We start from the raw sequence: 15,339 nt of genomic DNA on the forward strand, positions 1-15,339 counted from the left end.
TGAAAGAAGTCAGCAAGATTGGTAGAAATGACAATGGGTCTGGGAAAGCTCTGCTTTATAAAACTTCTTCCTCTAACTAAGGAGCCAGATGGTGTTTACATGAGTCAACTCCCACCCAATTGGCATTCTCAGCCACATTTAAAGTAGAAAGATGAAGATGGGAGAAATTACCAGAATATGCTTTTGAGGACAAAAATTAAATATATCACAGCTTATGATGAAGCAATTTTAAGATAATGTTTCTGAGCGTGTGTATCTTGTGCCATCTTTACCGTAGAAAATGCTTAGGATATATAAAAGATTTTATATGTATATAATGACATTTATATATATTATATATGAAATGTAATGACAATTATATATGTGTGTATGTGTGTGTGTGTATACACTTGACCCTGGAACAACATGGGTTTGAACTGAGCAGGTCCACTTACAGATGTTTTTTTTTTTCCCTGCAAAAAGCTTCTTTGTTTCCATTTGGTCTGAGGCTTGAGAGAGGGCTCCAGGGTAGTTAAAAAGCTGCCTGGTGGCTGGAAGGAAGAAATCCTGGCACTGGGGTATGCCAGAGGGTCCCCTCCCAGGCCACTGGGCTCCAGAGGCTCCTAGTCCTGCTTGAGGGTGAGCCTTTGGAAGAAATACTTGCCCAGCCCAGCCTGGGGGTCAGCCAGCCAGCGGTTAGTCAGGTGGTCGCCATCCTCTGGATGACTTTCACCTCCTCATCAGGAAGTGGTTCTCCAGGAAGTCACAGAGATGGGGGTCTGCATGGGTGGAACCCAAGGCATACAGATCCAAAGGGCCTGCTTCAGGTTCTTCTCTAGGACTATGGTGGTTTTGATGGTGAACAGGGTTTTACCCCACTCATCTTGGGACAGCTTCTACACATCCTGGAAGAGGGCACAACCCAGAAGCTAGTTTTGAGGCTTCTAGGGGTGCTGAGTATCCTGGTGCTTCTCCTTGGCCGACTTACAGGAAGTGGCCTCTGCCATCCAGAGACACATCATCCTGGTGGGAATAGAAGCCCGGAAAGAGGTAGGTGTAGGAGGCTCATAGATGCATGTTGACCAGGCAGTTTGGCAGCCTCCACCTCAATGGAATAATTCTGAAGAATCATGGCTGATCAGCAATAGGGAGCTAAGTTCAAAAAATGGTGTTCACTGGTGCCTGAGGCAGGGGATGTCTGAGGAGATGATTCCCAAGGATTTCATTGGAAAAGAAATTGGAGGGTGGTCAGAGGCTGGGAAAAAGGCCTCCCTGGATCTGTTTTGTCCGAACACTGTTGAAGCAAGAGACAGACCCACAGGACTTCTGGGTAGACTGCCTATACAGGGATTTTTTTAAGGTACAGTAACTGTACATGTGTTGTTTCTTTCTTATGATTTTCTCACATTTTCTTTTCTCTAGCATACTTTATTGTAAAGTATATACAGTATATAACACAACATACAAAATATGTGTTACTTGACTTTATGTTATGCGTAAGGCTTTTGGTCAACAGTAGGCTACTAATAGTTAAGTCTTTGGGCAGTCAAAGTTATACATAGATTTTTTACTTTGCAGGGGTCAGCATCTCTAACCCCCTTTTAGTTCAAGTGTCAACTATACGTATATGATCACATTAAAAATAATCTCTGATTGTAAAGAAAATTTATCTTTGAAGATATTTCCATGGCATTACTATTGAAGACAACATGATGTTGAAGTTCACCATGTTAAAAAGGAACATTGTCAGTTGAAACCAACTGAAATATAAATGTTCAGAGATGGCAAAGGATGATTCTGGAATTTGTTGAAAGCTTACAGAATGAAGATGTTTGATAAAAAGCTTTTTGAAGGAAGCAATATTTGAGCTAGTATTTAAAAAAAGATGGAATATGATAAGGATATTAGAAAGTTCTTATATATGTAAGAGAGAGTTTGAAAATTGTGCTTGGTAAATGTTATTAACACAATAATATTGCACAAGATGTCTGTGTTAGCCTCTTCTAAATGCCTAGAAGCTCTCATTTATTAAAAATACTTGGAAATTAGATCTTGCCTTAGGTCACTGGAGTAGCTAACTTCTTTGTCAATCAGACAAAACCAACTATATGAGGCAGAAGAATAACTACCACTTAAGAAAGAAGAAAAAATACCTACATTTCAGTTAGATTTTATTGGTGAAGCATATGAACATAGGAGGCCTGAGATTATGAGCAACTTAGAATGACAGTTGCCAACTTATTATACACGGAGTTTCCTTTTTTATTTTGTCATTTTGTAATAATTTATGTGTAGGACAATAGACTATGAAAATAAGCTATGTGAGGTTCAGAAACACAAGCCTTGCCAAAGAAATTAAATTTGCTCTTTGAATATAGGGGTTTTCTGGTGATAGTATATTCTAAGAAACAAAATTGTCAACTTTTCTCATGTATTAAAATTAGCTATTTTAGTTTCCATTTCTAAATTCCTTTTGAATCACATTTTGTTTCGAACTTTCCTTCATAAATTACACTTATGCCATGTACTTTCTGTTAAACTTTGTGCCTTTGCGTTATGAAAAGTGCAGATTAATCTTAAAAGTAAAATGTATCTGTATATTTAAAATAAATAAAAACACTTTTCAACTAAAATTATAAAATAGGTTGTATATTCAAAGTAAAAAATAAAAAAATAAATACCTTATTGGATTAAATAATTATATGCAATATATAAATATATTACATATGTTACATATATTGTATATAAATAAATTACACATATTATATATTTTCCTAGTTTGGATTATTAGTCACTAAAGATATATGTAATAAATAACACATAGGCAGAGATATGTCTTATTGTAACATTCTATTAGAAGGCCCACATGAATTTTAGTACTTTGGAAACTAAAATCTTGACTTCAGTGTAAGGGATCAATTCATTCTTTTCAAATAAAAAATAACCAGGGATCCTTTACTTGGGATTTTATGAATAAAATAAAAGGATTTGTAGAGAATGGCTAATCCTAAAGTCTGCATTGAGAAGCATGTGCATTTTCCTTTATGAGTAGTTTAAATATAAATCACATTCAGCAAACTATAGGTAGTCTACATTCATGTACTAACATTTATGTCCACTATACCCCTTTCCACCTACCCCATCCTTCACAAGGATTACTAAATAATTTTTTTTTAAAAAAACAAACAAACACAAAACAAAAAAACAATAGCTAGAGGGGTGCCTGGGTGGCTTAGGAGGTTAAGTGTCTGACTCATGATTTCGGCTCAGGTCATGATCTCATGTGGGGCTCTGTGCTCAGTAGGGAGTCTGCTTGAGATTCTCTCCCTCACCCCCCCTCTTTCTCTCTCTCTCTCTCACGTGCACGCTCTCTCAAATAAATAAATCTTAAAAAAAAACAGTAGCTAGATATGGTTACAACAATTATTTTTTTCTGATTTAGATTACATTATTTCTTTAAAAATATGTAAGTTCAGTGTAATCTGTTGATCCTATGTAGTGCATCCCATGTTTTTCCTCACTTGCTTGCAAAAAATACTTTATCACTTTTTGCAGAAAGTCTCAGACTTTATCATTTGATTGGTAAGGAGTCTTTGTTTTCCTCCAGTGAATCTGTACATCATCAGCTGCCCCTTTGCCTTATCTATCTAGGAAAGACTGAGCAATGCTCTGTCTCTCTCTCATCCCAGGGCCTTCTGTTCTCGATTTGAACATATGCCCTCATGAGGAAGGATGTGAGACAAGTTACAAAAATAAGAAAGTGTTTACAGAAAACTAAGCTGAGGTACAGAGTAGGCTACTTGTTATGGCCCGAATGTTCATGTCCTCCCAAAATTCATATGTTGAAATCCTAATGCCCGATGTGATGATATTAGGAAGTTGGGCCTGTAGGAGGTGATTTGATCATGAGGGTGGAGTACTCATAAATGAGATTAATGCCCTATGAAAGAGGCCCTAAAGAGCTCCCTTGTCCCACACCTCCATGAAAGGATACAATCAGACCAGGAAAATGTCCCTCAACCCAATCAGGCTGGCACCCTGATCACTGACTTCCACCCTCTAGAACTGTGAGAAATAACTTTCTGTTTTTTTTTTTTTTTTTAATAATCTGCCTTCTGTGGTATTTTGCCATAGCAATCCCAAAAGATTAAGATATTACATAAAAAAAAATTTAGTGAAAAAATTCTGATAGTGTGGTGAGACTAGATCTTGACTGACAAGAACCTGATAATTGTGTCTATTAAAATGAAGAAAAATGAAAAGATTTTGAATGAGAGTAGTATTCTGAAAACTTCAGGAAGATTAATAGGTTGCATTAAAAGATGAGGATATGAGGGGTGCCTGGGTGGCTCAGTTGTTAAGCATATACCTTTGGCTCAGGTCGTGATCCCAGGGTCCAGGGATCAAGCCCTGCATCAGGCTCCCTGCTCAGTGGGAAGCCTGCTTCTCCCTCTCCCACTCCCCCTGCTGTGTCCCCTCTCTCATACTCTATGTCAAATAAATAAATAAAATCTTTAAAAAAATAAATAAAAGATGGGGAAAGGATAATTTTGCAAGAACACAGAGTACACATAATTGGTATCTGATCTAGATTAGTGTTTATGAGACATTGAAAATTTCATGCCTGGTCTCAATAAAGTTGACATTAATAATATTCAATATATTTTTTTAAAGATTTTATTTATTTGACAGAGAGACACAGTGAAGAGGGAACACAAGCAGGGGGAGTGGGAGAGAGAGAAGCAGGCTTCCCGCGGAGCAGAGAGCCCGATGCGGGGCTCAATCCCAGGACCCTGGGATCATGACCTGAGCTGAAGGCAGATGCTTAACAACTGAGCCACCCAGGTGCCCCAATAATATTCAATATTCTAAGTCATTTTCAAATAAACTAAATATAATAAAATACATAGGGCATTAAAATTATGCTGCTAATTTTAGATATTTTTGCATATTTAGAAGATGTTTAGGGTATATTTTAGAGAGATCATTAGCTACTTTTTCTTTTAAGCAACTAACAGTTTATTTATGGGATGTATTATGTCCTAGACACTGCACTAGACTTTGGGTATATAAAGACTAATAAGACACATTCTCTGTCATTAAGGAGCATACCCCATAAACGGAAAAAGAGACAAGCATACTGATGGCTATCAGCATGGTACAGTATGGCAAGGGCTATGATGCATATATGTGGGGGGTGGTCATAAGGCAGGCTTTGGTTAGTGGTGGTCAGGTTGTCATAGTACCCAAACTCATAGCACATGAAAGGCTCTCCATCACATTAAGCGGTAGGGACATTCTAAATGGAAATGGGAACCTATGCAGTAGCACAATGCCAAGAAAATCCATGTCTCCTTTATGGAACATAATGTATGGTCTAGGAAGAAACATTATTAGACTACACAGGTAAGTAGAGGCATTGGGTCATACTAAATTCAGATTATGTCCTGAAATCGATTAGAAGTCATTAAAACTTTGAGAGTGACTCACTAGCTGTGTGATTTAGAAAAGTCACCATAGAGACAATTTAGAGTATAATTGGAGCATGGAATACTTGAGGCAGGGAGATCATTTTTGAGTTTGCTGCATAATCAGAAAAAAAATTGATGCGATCCTGAAATAAAGAAAAGCAGAGACCATTGATTAATAAAAGACTCATATGAGATGGAATGGCTACAGCCAGAGAACTGATTGGAAGCAATAGGCTGAAGAATAGGGAGAAATCAGGAACGATTTCTACATTTCTCATTTGACAGTTTCTTGTCTGAATGTTTTGTGAGATGGAGTGAACAGAAGAAAAACAAAGTTTGAGAAGATATATTGGTTAACCAGTTTGGGTGTAGTGGTTTGAATACCAATGACATAACCAAGTAGGGATATTCAATGGATAGTTGATTAATGGGTCTAGAACTCAAAAGAGAGAGCTAGATCTTTGTTAATCGAAGTGTAGTCTTTGTAATAGCAGCGTCAGCATCACCTGAATGCTATTAGAAATGCAGAATATTAGGTCCCAGCTCAGATCTACATAAGCTTCATTTAAACAATATCCCCACATGATTTAAATATGCATTAGAGTTTGAGAAGCATTGAACTAAAATTCACACCCATGCACACACACACACGTACATACCTACATATACATGTATCTTATCGAGATTTAGGTGATAATAGGAGTTATGGAAATAAATTTATTCATTCAACTAAAATGTGTAAATTGAGAATAGGGGACTGGAAAAAATACAAAACTATAGAAAAAACAGTATTTTAAGGGGGATGGGAGAAGATGAACCCCCAGAATAAAACTGAGGTACATTTCAAGGTGAAGAAAAATGAGGAAACGGGTGTATCAAAGAAGCTAAAGAGTAAAGGAATTCCAAGTAAAAGGAATTGGTCTATAGATTAAATATTGTAGAGAATTCAATTAAGAGGAAGTCTTAAAACCATTTATTGGATTGGGCATTAAGTAGGTTATTGATGACCTTTGAAAGTTCTTATTAAGTGAAGTGATTTGGGTATAAGATGGATTTCAGTGTCAATTTAAGGAAGGCAAGGACATAGAGGAAGCATGTATAGACTGCTCTTTCAAAGGAAATAGAAAGAAAGAGCAGTAGCTAGAATGAGCATAAAGTGGAAGGAAAATTTTTAAAAATTATTAGTGTATGAAAGACTTACACTTATATGCTGAGAGGGTAAGAGCTAATGTGGAGGAATCCAGGAAGATATACAAGGAGCAGGAAATAGTTGAGGAAGCAAAGCTCTTGAAGGTCTGGGGCTAGGCAGGGAATAAGGAAATGTGTTCTCAACTCTGACTACACTTTAGAATCACTGGGAGGTTTAAGAATATACCAAAGCCTGTGTTTTCCCAGATCAATTGAATCAGAATTTCTAGCAGTGTGGTCTGAGCACTTCCTGGAATTTTAAAAAAAATTTCAGGTAATTCTAATCTGTAGCCAAGTTTGAAAACCATTAGGGGGGCACTGAATCTAAAGAAAGAGAAAAATGATACCTGAATAACTGGTCAAATCACAATCCTGGTGATCAATGAAGTGACAGCTTTTACATCTAGACTGCCCTTTCTCCCCAAGTAGAAGAAAGCATAAATATACCTTTTCCATAAGAAAAAGGGATATGAAACATGAAAGTAGAGTTGCCCATGAGTTTGTATATTGGGAAAAGACAGGAAGTTTATAATATCTTACCAGAAAGACTTTGTTTTCTGTCACAAATAGGAAATTTGGTAATCCAGGAATGGAGTGCTAATATTAGGCCTCTGATGATACAAATGGAGTTAAATATAGTTATTGTGGATGATGGAATGAAAATAATTGGCTAGAGACATGTAAACAGATTTTAAGGACTTTCAGAGCTGGACTGAAGTTGATGAATATACTATGAAAGTCACCTGAGTATAGAAGGAGAGGATATGGAAACTGACTTCTTCCAGCATTGAACATTTGTTTTTGTTGTTGTTGTTGTTTTTGTTTATTTGGCTTTTGTGTGACAAGGAGAACAGGGGTAAGAAGGAGTTGAACAAGGTATTGACAAGAAGATAGCCAAAGTAAAGAAACTTGGAGTCAAAGCTGTAAAAGTAAAAATCAAAGTAATATTATGGGTAAGCATAAATTGGAGGCTAAAGAGAGATTTGATTGTGGTTAAATATGTATTTTGGGAATAACTGAATGGGAGAAGTAGATGACTAAGAAGTTTTTTCATATAACTGGAGGTTAGAAAAAATAGACCAAGTAGAACAGTTCTGTCCAGTAGAAGGTCTCCTGTTGCCCAGGAATATAAAGGTTTGGTGAGGTGAGGGTTAAATTCAACAGAGAGAAAATATTCAAGAAATCATGTTAGCTGTCTGGTAAGTTTGTCTATATGGATTCTATTAGATGTCAGTTGGACTGGACCAAAGGGGAAGATGGAGTCAAATTGTCAAAGTTCTTAGTAACATAAAGAAGAGGGTGATAGAAAATTAAGGCATGTGTGTATATATTACCTTAGTCATGACTAATTTAAAGATAAGTCATTCAAATTCTTAGCCATTACTACAATTCCTAGAGGATATTATACCAAATATCTCAATAATGTAAGACTATTTGTAGTGTAACTCTGAATCTAGTACACAAATTGTCCCTTGGTAAAAAGCTCCATCTTGTGAATTAGTTATTACATGAATGGGCCATTGCCCAGTGAGTCCCAGAGCAGTGTTAAGTAAGTGTGGTGATCACAGGATGAACCATCTCAGAAGATAAGCATCAGGATGGCACTGTTACGTTATTTTGGCAATCTTATCCAGAGTCTAAATTTGATAGCGAGTAGCTGTGCGTATGTTTTTATTTTTATTTTTGCATTTGGTTTCTTCTGATTTATTGCATTCACTTTTTATCTAAAGGACCAACAGGTTTATATTTTCCTGTTATTTTGTATTTTTATTTTGCTCTGACATTTTCCAAAGTTTTTTCACCTCTTATGCTTATTTACCATTCCCTAGATTCTCATCCCCCAAACAGTTATCTTTCTGTCTTTCCCCCTTCTTTTTCTTTTAATTTGGTTTATACTTCAAAATATAAAGACTTGGGCTAATCTATCAATACACTAATTTAAGGGAAAAAATGATAAAACATGTACCAGTAAGCACAAGAAATAAACAAAGTACATTATGAGAAAAATAATATGATGGCTTTTAATATCTCATATTAGAAGAAAAAAACAAATGAAAATTATAAGACAGTGTCATTATTTACTAATTTGATAAAGTAAAAAAAGTTTGAGAACAAACTGTATTGAGGAAGTTATGGAAAAATAGACACTTATTCATTTCTGATTGGAATGGAATGTAAATTGACAAACTTGGAATTCTTTGTGAATGCGTCAAATATGAAAAAAATTGTTAAAAAATGTTAAACAAAAAAAATTAACATAAAAAATCTTAAAAACATTTCTGAGTCAAATATACTTTGATCTGGAAATTTCCCTTCTAAGAATTTTTTCTTCAGATTCATATGCATGTTTGTGAAATACAATTGTTTCGTAATACTAAAATATAGGAAAGAAAGTGTCCATTGGTAGAATGAACTTAAAAATCAATTGTTATACATCAGACATAAAATAATAATGCTTATAAAAATAAGGTTCTTTGTGTATGGATATAATAGGAGATTTTGTTAGATGAAAAAAGTAAAGAATTAGAACTCTGTGCATATTTTCCACCATTGTTTATTTTTAAAAGAATGCATATATGTGTATAGAATATTGTTCATCAAATATAAATTAATATAAAACTGGTCATTGTGGCTTCTATTGCAAAGTAGACTTGAGTGGCTTAGGGACATTGATGGAAGAGAGAATAGAGAAGTTAGTAGATTTCCAAATACCAAAAGATATTGAAAAATTGGTATGGAATTCACTATCTACTTATTACTATGTATTTCATGAAATCAATGTTTTGTATTTTATTTGCCTTTTTGAAATCGAGACCTTTGAAGAAAAAGAAAAAAAAAATACAGTCTATTACAGCTGTTAGGAATGCTAAATTTTTTTTTTTTTTTTAGATTTTATTTATTTATTTGAGAGAGAGAGAATGAGAGACAGAGAGCATGAGAGGGAGGAGGGTCAGAGGGAGAAGCAGGGTCAGATCGAGTCCTGCATCGGGCTCCCTGCTCGGATGCGGGACTTGATCCAGGGACTCCAGGATCATGACCTGAGCCGAAGGCAGTCGCTTAACCAACTGAGCCACCCAGGCGCCCAGGAATGCTAAAATTTTAAGGGGATGTATTGATCCCTTTTGGCTTGAAATAATGAATTAGATATTGAATATACATTAAGTTTTTTCTAAACAAACACAGCTGATATGTATTATAATATCTATATTACCTTGAAAAAATAAACTTGGATGAGATTTTCAAAATAGAAGTTGGTTACTATTATGCTTATCATGTCTTTTTTTTCTGATAAGCAAAGAAAAGGGAAATGGGTTCACCATTCAGATAATTCAGTAACAACAGACCAACCAAAAACTAACTACATAACATGAGTTGTGAATAGGTTTGTGCAATTTTTTTTTTTCCAAGTTCATTGGAAACCTTCCAAAACTTTATATGTTTTTTTTTTTTTCATTTAAACACAGCTAGTTCTCAGAGTTTTAATATATAGCAAACACTATATTTTTACCTTTAAGGATGATTTATAGATGCAAATGCTTCCTTAGAAAGCATTGAATCTGATCATAATGAAATCATATAGCAAACCTTAATATAAAAACTTAATGTTGCAAACTGTCTTCATTCCCCAAAGCCATTAAAAATGGTATGCTTAAAACCACCTTTAAGTCTATTTTACACATCAGTAAAATGTCATAGATAATGAAATGTAGTAAAATCATTACTTGCCTCCATTAATACTGGTTAGGTAGTGAGAGAAACGTGGTTTGGTTTTGCTACCTGACAAGGTAAATAGGAATTAAAGATCTAGCCAATTGGATAGATAAACTTTTTTAAACAATATGATTTCAAACTTAAACTCAAGGTTCACTATCTGTAGTTTCATGTAATACAAGCTCAGCATCTCATTCTGGCAGAGCAAGTCATCACAGAGAAGAAGGGAATTATTATGCCTTCTTTCTTACAAGCTCCATAGCCAGACGGTGAATGGTGGTAAAAATTCCTTTTACTTATTGATCTGGGCTGCATTAGATGGAATTATAATATTTTTTTAAAAAATTTATAACATCTTTGTTGAGATATAACTCACCTAACATAACATTTACCTTGTAAAATGTAGAATTGGGTGCTTTTTAGTATATTCCTGGAGTTGTGTAACCATCTAACCTCCTCGGTGGAGGCAGTGTTGGCTTAGATCACAGATCTCCATAACTTCGAGAGTAAAGCTTTTGGTTTTGTTTTTCATCCTCTGAAATATGAGACGGAAAGCATCCAGAATTTCTTACTCTATATACAAAAGTTCTTTTTCATCAGTGGCCTGTATTTCAAGGTACATTTTTTATATGTAAATGATTAAATGAAATATATAACAAATTAAAAAATACTGGATTTTAGCCATTATAAATAACAAAATCATTCAGAAAAATTCAAAGCAAAAACAATCAGAAAAATAAAAACAAAATAAGATACATCATATTGGATAAAATGATGTTTGCTATTGTTAATATAGTGTAGTGGTAAAGTCATGTGCTCTTAACAAAAGTACCTGGGTTCAAAATCCTCCCAGTTGCTGTGACAATTTATATAACGCCCCGAGCCTCAGTTTTTATCAGCTATAAAGTGGAGATAAGACTAGCATCTATGTCATACAGTTATTATTGGACTAAATGAGTTAATATATGTAAAACACCTAGAATAGGACTCATCAGGAAATGGCAAAGTAGTAAGCATTGGCGATTTTTATACTATTGCTACTACCATTATTATTGCCACTAGGAGTAATAATTGTCTTTTTGTTTGTTTGTTTGTTTATAACCTGCCATCTGTTCGGTGCAGACTTTACACACTTAGCTAATATTCACAAAAAAATTATAAACTAAGACCCCCAGTTTAGGAAGAAATAAACTCAGGTTCAAAGTTATTAAAATACATATCCAAAGTCAAATAGCCTTTTACTCTTCGTAACCAGTAGTCAAAATCTAGGTTAGTAGCTTGTGTTTGAAAGGGCAACAACTCAAGATGGGTATTTAATAGGCTGAGAGCCTAAAGAAAAAAAAATCAGAAAAATAGTGAAATAGTGAAAAATAGTGACTAGAAGAAGGAAGTGGTGAGGAATAGAAGAACAAATGATATAGATATTGTAAATTAAAGAAGGACATGTTATTTCATTAGACAATACCAGCTGGGGGTCATGAGAACACTAAACCAGCCCTTTGGATTCTTCATGTGCACCTTAGACAAGAAAGCCTGTTAGAATGTATTAATCTGTTGAATGGTTAAAATGGAGAGGAGAGGAGTTAATTAATTTCCAGGTCATCTGGAAAAGTCAGCTGATTGGAAATTATTCTCCTATAATCTAGAAAAAGGATAGTTAGAAAGGCTTCAATTTTAGTTTTCAATTTCCACCTATGATTATAAATGATGGTTTTTGTATGACCATTTTAATCCCTTTTATGTGACACTTATTTTTTGATTGTTGAAATATGATCTTCCAAAGTTGTCTTTGATATAGAACTTGACAGAATTTAAACATTAGGTAAACCATTTTGATTTGAAATTATTGTAATTATTGAAATTAAGATGTTTAGAATTTTTGCTGACTTCGAAGTACATTTTGCTTATTTCACAGCCCAATGGCCATTTTGATGAGATATCTGGCCTAGACTGAAATCCTTGGCCATATCATTTTCTTAAAGATGTTTACACCAACTTAACAATTTATAGTGTTTCATATCCATGGCACTTATATTCTCTATTTAATTTATAAATATGAGAAACACTAAGAATATTATTATTTAGGGAAGTGACCATTAAATACAGTGAGATCAGTTCTGAGTATATGCAAGTTTCAGGTTTTGCTCTTATTGAAAGCAGAAGTGCTACACCCAATATTTTACTTGGTTCTTCCATCCATCAGTGATCTTAGCGAAGATCATCTTTTATCTCTTACCTCCTTTTTGAAAATCTAATTCTTAAGATAGATCAGATTCTTTGATGATCATCATTATTCAGCATGAAAAAGCAAAACCCAGTGAATTCTGACATTTTGTAGTTAACTCTCTGAAAACTAAAAATACAGTTTCTAATAAAGGAAATAATTGATGGCCCTTTATATCAGTGTTTTTGCCAGATCATTGAGTCTTATTGTAAAACAGACAAACTATAAAATTCAGTGGCTTGCATAATTATACCTCAAGATACAATGAACAAAATTGAACTTCTTTAAAATTTCTTGTTCAAATAAATATTTCAGTATTGTGGAAGATGTAGGTAGTAACTGAATGCAATGAATTTTAAATTTGGTCATAGCAAAAGAGCATATTTAAATAGGCAAGATGTGAGAATAAATTCTATAGCACCAAAGGATAATAGTTAAAAATCTTAAGAACAACTTAAAGAAAATACAATTGATGATATCTCAAGTACAAATGTTTCTTATTCCAACTATAAGTCTTGTTTGTCTGAATACTTCCTTATTTTAAGTGAGGGAGGTTTGTAAATTGTATGGTCCTTCCCAGGGGTAATTGTCTTATTTTAGACACTGTAAAGGGCTAACTTATCAAAAAAACTGGTAAAGCACAAACTTCGATTTCAAGGAATTTGCTCTTGTGCTCAAATAAGGTTTTCGGAATCTTCCTAGATAAATTTTACATAAGTTTTCTTGTGTATAATCTATTTAACTCCATGAATCATCATCAAAAAAACTGATTCAGTTTAGTGGAAAGATGCAGGATGGGGATTCTATTAAATATTTGCATGCCACATGACCATGGGTAAGTCAGATGAAAATGTTGAAGAGTGTACTTTGTTATACCCCTTTCTGCTCTCATATTCTATGAGCCACAGTTTTTACCCCTTTGTGGAATGTCCTACATGATTTTTTAATACATATAATTATATCATAATGTACCTAAGGGAATTAACTACTGGATAATTTCAACAATGATAAAGTTCTTTTGTAAAGATAAGATAATTTCTTTAAAATGTGTCATTGATTTCTGCTTAAAGTAAAGCAAAACTATTTGAAGGTTTTTGGGTCTTTTTAGTTTTGACTGAAAATGATGCCAACAAATAAATGTCCATTGGGTATCTAGATATTGCTTTTGCAAATGAAAAATAAATCTAAGTGTGAATGATAATTAAGCAGTAGGTCATTTTTTAGTTTTTCACAACTCATTTTCATCACTGAAAAATGTCAGGGGCTTCTGGGTGGCTCAGTCTGTTGAGTGACCCACTCTTGATGTCGGCTCAGGTCATGAACTCATGGGTTGTGTGATCAAGCCCCAAGTTGGGCCCCAAATCAGGCTCCGTGCTGGGCATGGAGCCTGCTTGAGATTCTCCCTCTCCCTCTGTCCCACCCCTCCCTAAAAAAAAAAAAAAAAAAAAAAAAAAATTCAAACCATGTTGTATATAAGCATCTAATTTTTGAAATATGAAAGAAAATAAAAGTATAAACAGTCATACATATTCTGTGCAAATCTAAAATTACTTCATAATTTAGGAGCATATAACACATGATAACTTAAAATTGTGACATTAATAGTTGCAATCTCTTGCATTGAATTTTATTTCTAAATTTTTATATGTCATCCTGAAAATGATTATATTTTTCCAAATCAAAAGAAACATGAAAATTTAAACACAGAAAGCGAAAGCAATAATGTAAATAATTCAGCTATCTTTTCTACATCTTTCTTAAAGACAAAAAGTCAGATATCATTTATTTTCAGATACCAGAGAACAACGAGACATCATAAATTAAGACTCAATTGAAATAAAATGTTTGCCACATGGACAATGTTAAGACTTTTGAGCTATGTTGTCTTTCTGTTTCTGGTGCATTAATTTTTATCTTTTCCACAGATTTCCAAAAATGATAATTCCATAAAGACAAATTTTCCTAGAGTTTTACCTTATTGGATGTCTTGATTTTAGTTTTTATAAACTTAAGTATGGTAACAGACCATTCTAACATGATTGATTGATTGATTATAGTAATACACCTGACCTACATCTGTGGAAATAAATCCACTCTGTTGTCTCAATGGGTTACGTGGGTAGAAACACACCTTTGGGGGAGGACGGATGACAAGGATCCTTCACCCTTATTCTCTTGCCAATGAACTCTGAATGATTTATAGCTTTGGGCTAGGTTCCGAGATTTGGGGCCCTTACTGTTTTTTGTCTTAAGGACTGAAGAGACAATTAGCCAGAAGGAAATCTGTCTTTTACTTGTCCTATACTACATATCTGAGGGAAACTAAGCATAAATGTGCACGATTATATTTTGAATTCCATGGATTACAAAGATGGATTTGTTCACACACAAATTGCTGTCTCTTACCTCCAATTAGTTGCTGCCATTGATGATCAGAATTTTGGAGTCACTTCTTCCAGGGTTCATCTCAATAAAAGACATTGAATCTAGATTACTTTGAAATTGATGTTTAGGTTTTTTTTTTTTAAGATTATTTATTTATTTATTTGACAGAGAGAGTGAGAGAGAGCACAAGCAGGGGGAGGAGCAGAGGGAGAGGGAGAAGCAGTCTACCCACCAAGCAAGGAGCCCAACATGGGGCTTGATCCAAGGACCCCGGGATCATGACCTGAACAGAAGGCAGATGCTTAACCATCTGAGCCACCCAGGAGCCCCTGATGTTTAGGTTTTAGGGTCAATAAATTGAATAAATTTAAAAAATGTATT

The 15,339-nt window shown here is 34.4% G+C and overlaps 1 pseudogene; it reads right to left on the reverse strand.

Annotated features, from left to right (window-relative positions):
* Positions 1 to 602: 602 nt before the first annotated feature.
* LOC135363551 (ferritin light chain-like) overlaps positions 603 to 15,339 on the reverse strand; it is a 31,174-nt pseudogene continuing 16,437 nt past the window's right edge.

The sequence above is a fragment of the Mirounga angustirostris genome, unplaced genomic scaffold (assembly GCF_029215605.1).
Source record: "Mirounga angustirostris isolate CCGP_5_RB_7025 unplaced genomic scaffold, mMirAng1.0.hap1 SCAF_2, whole genome shotgun sequence".
NCBI lineage: Eukaryota > Metazoa > Chordata > Mammalia > Carnivora > Phocidae > Mirounga > Mirounga angustirostris.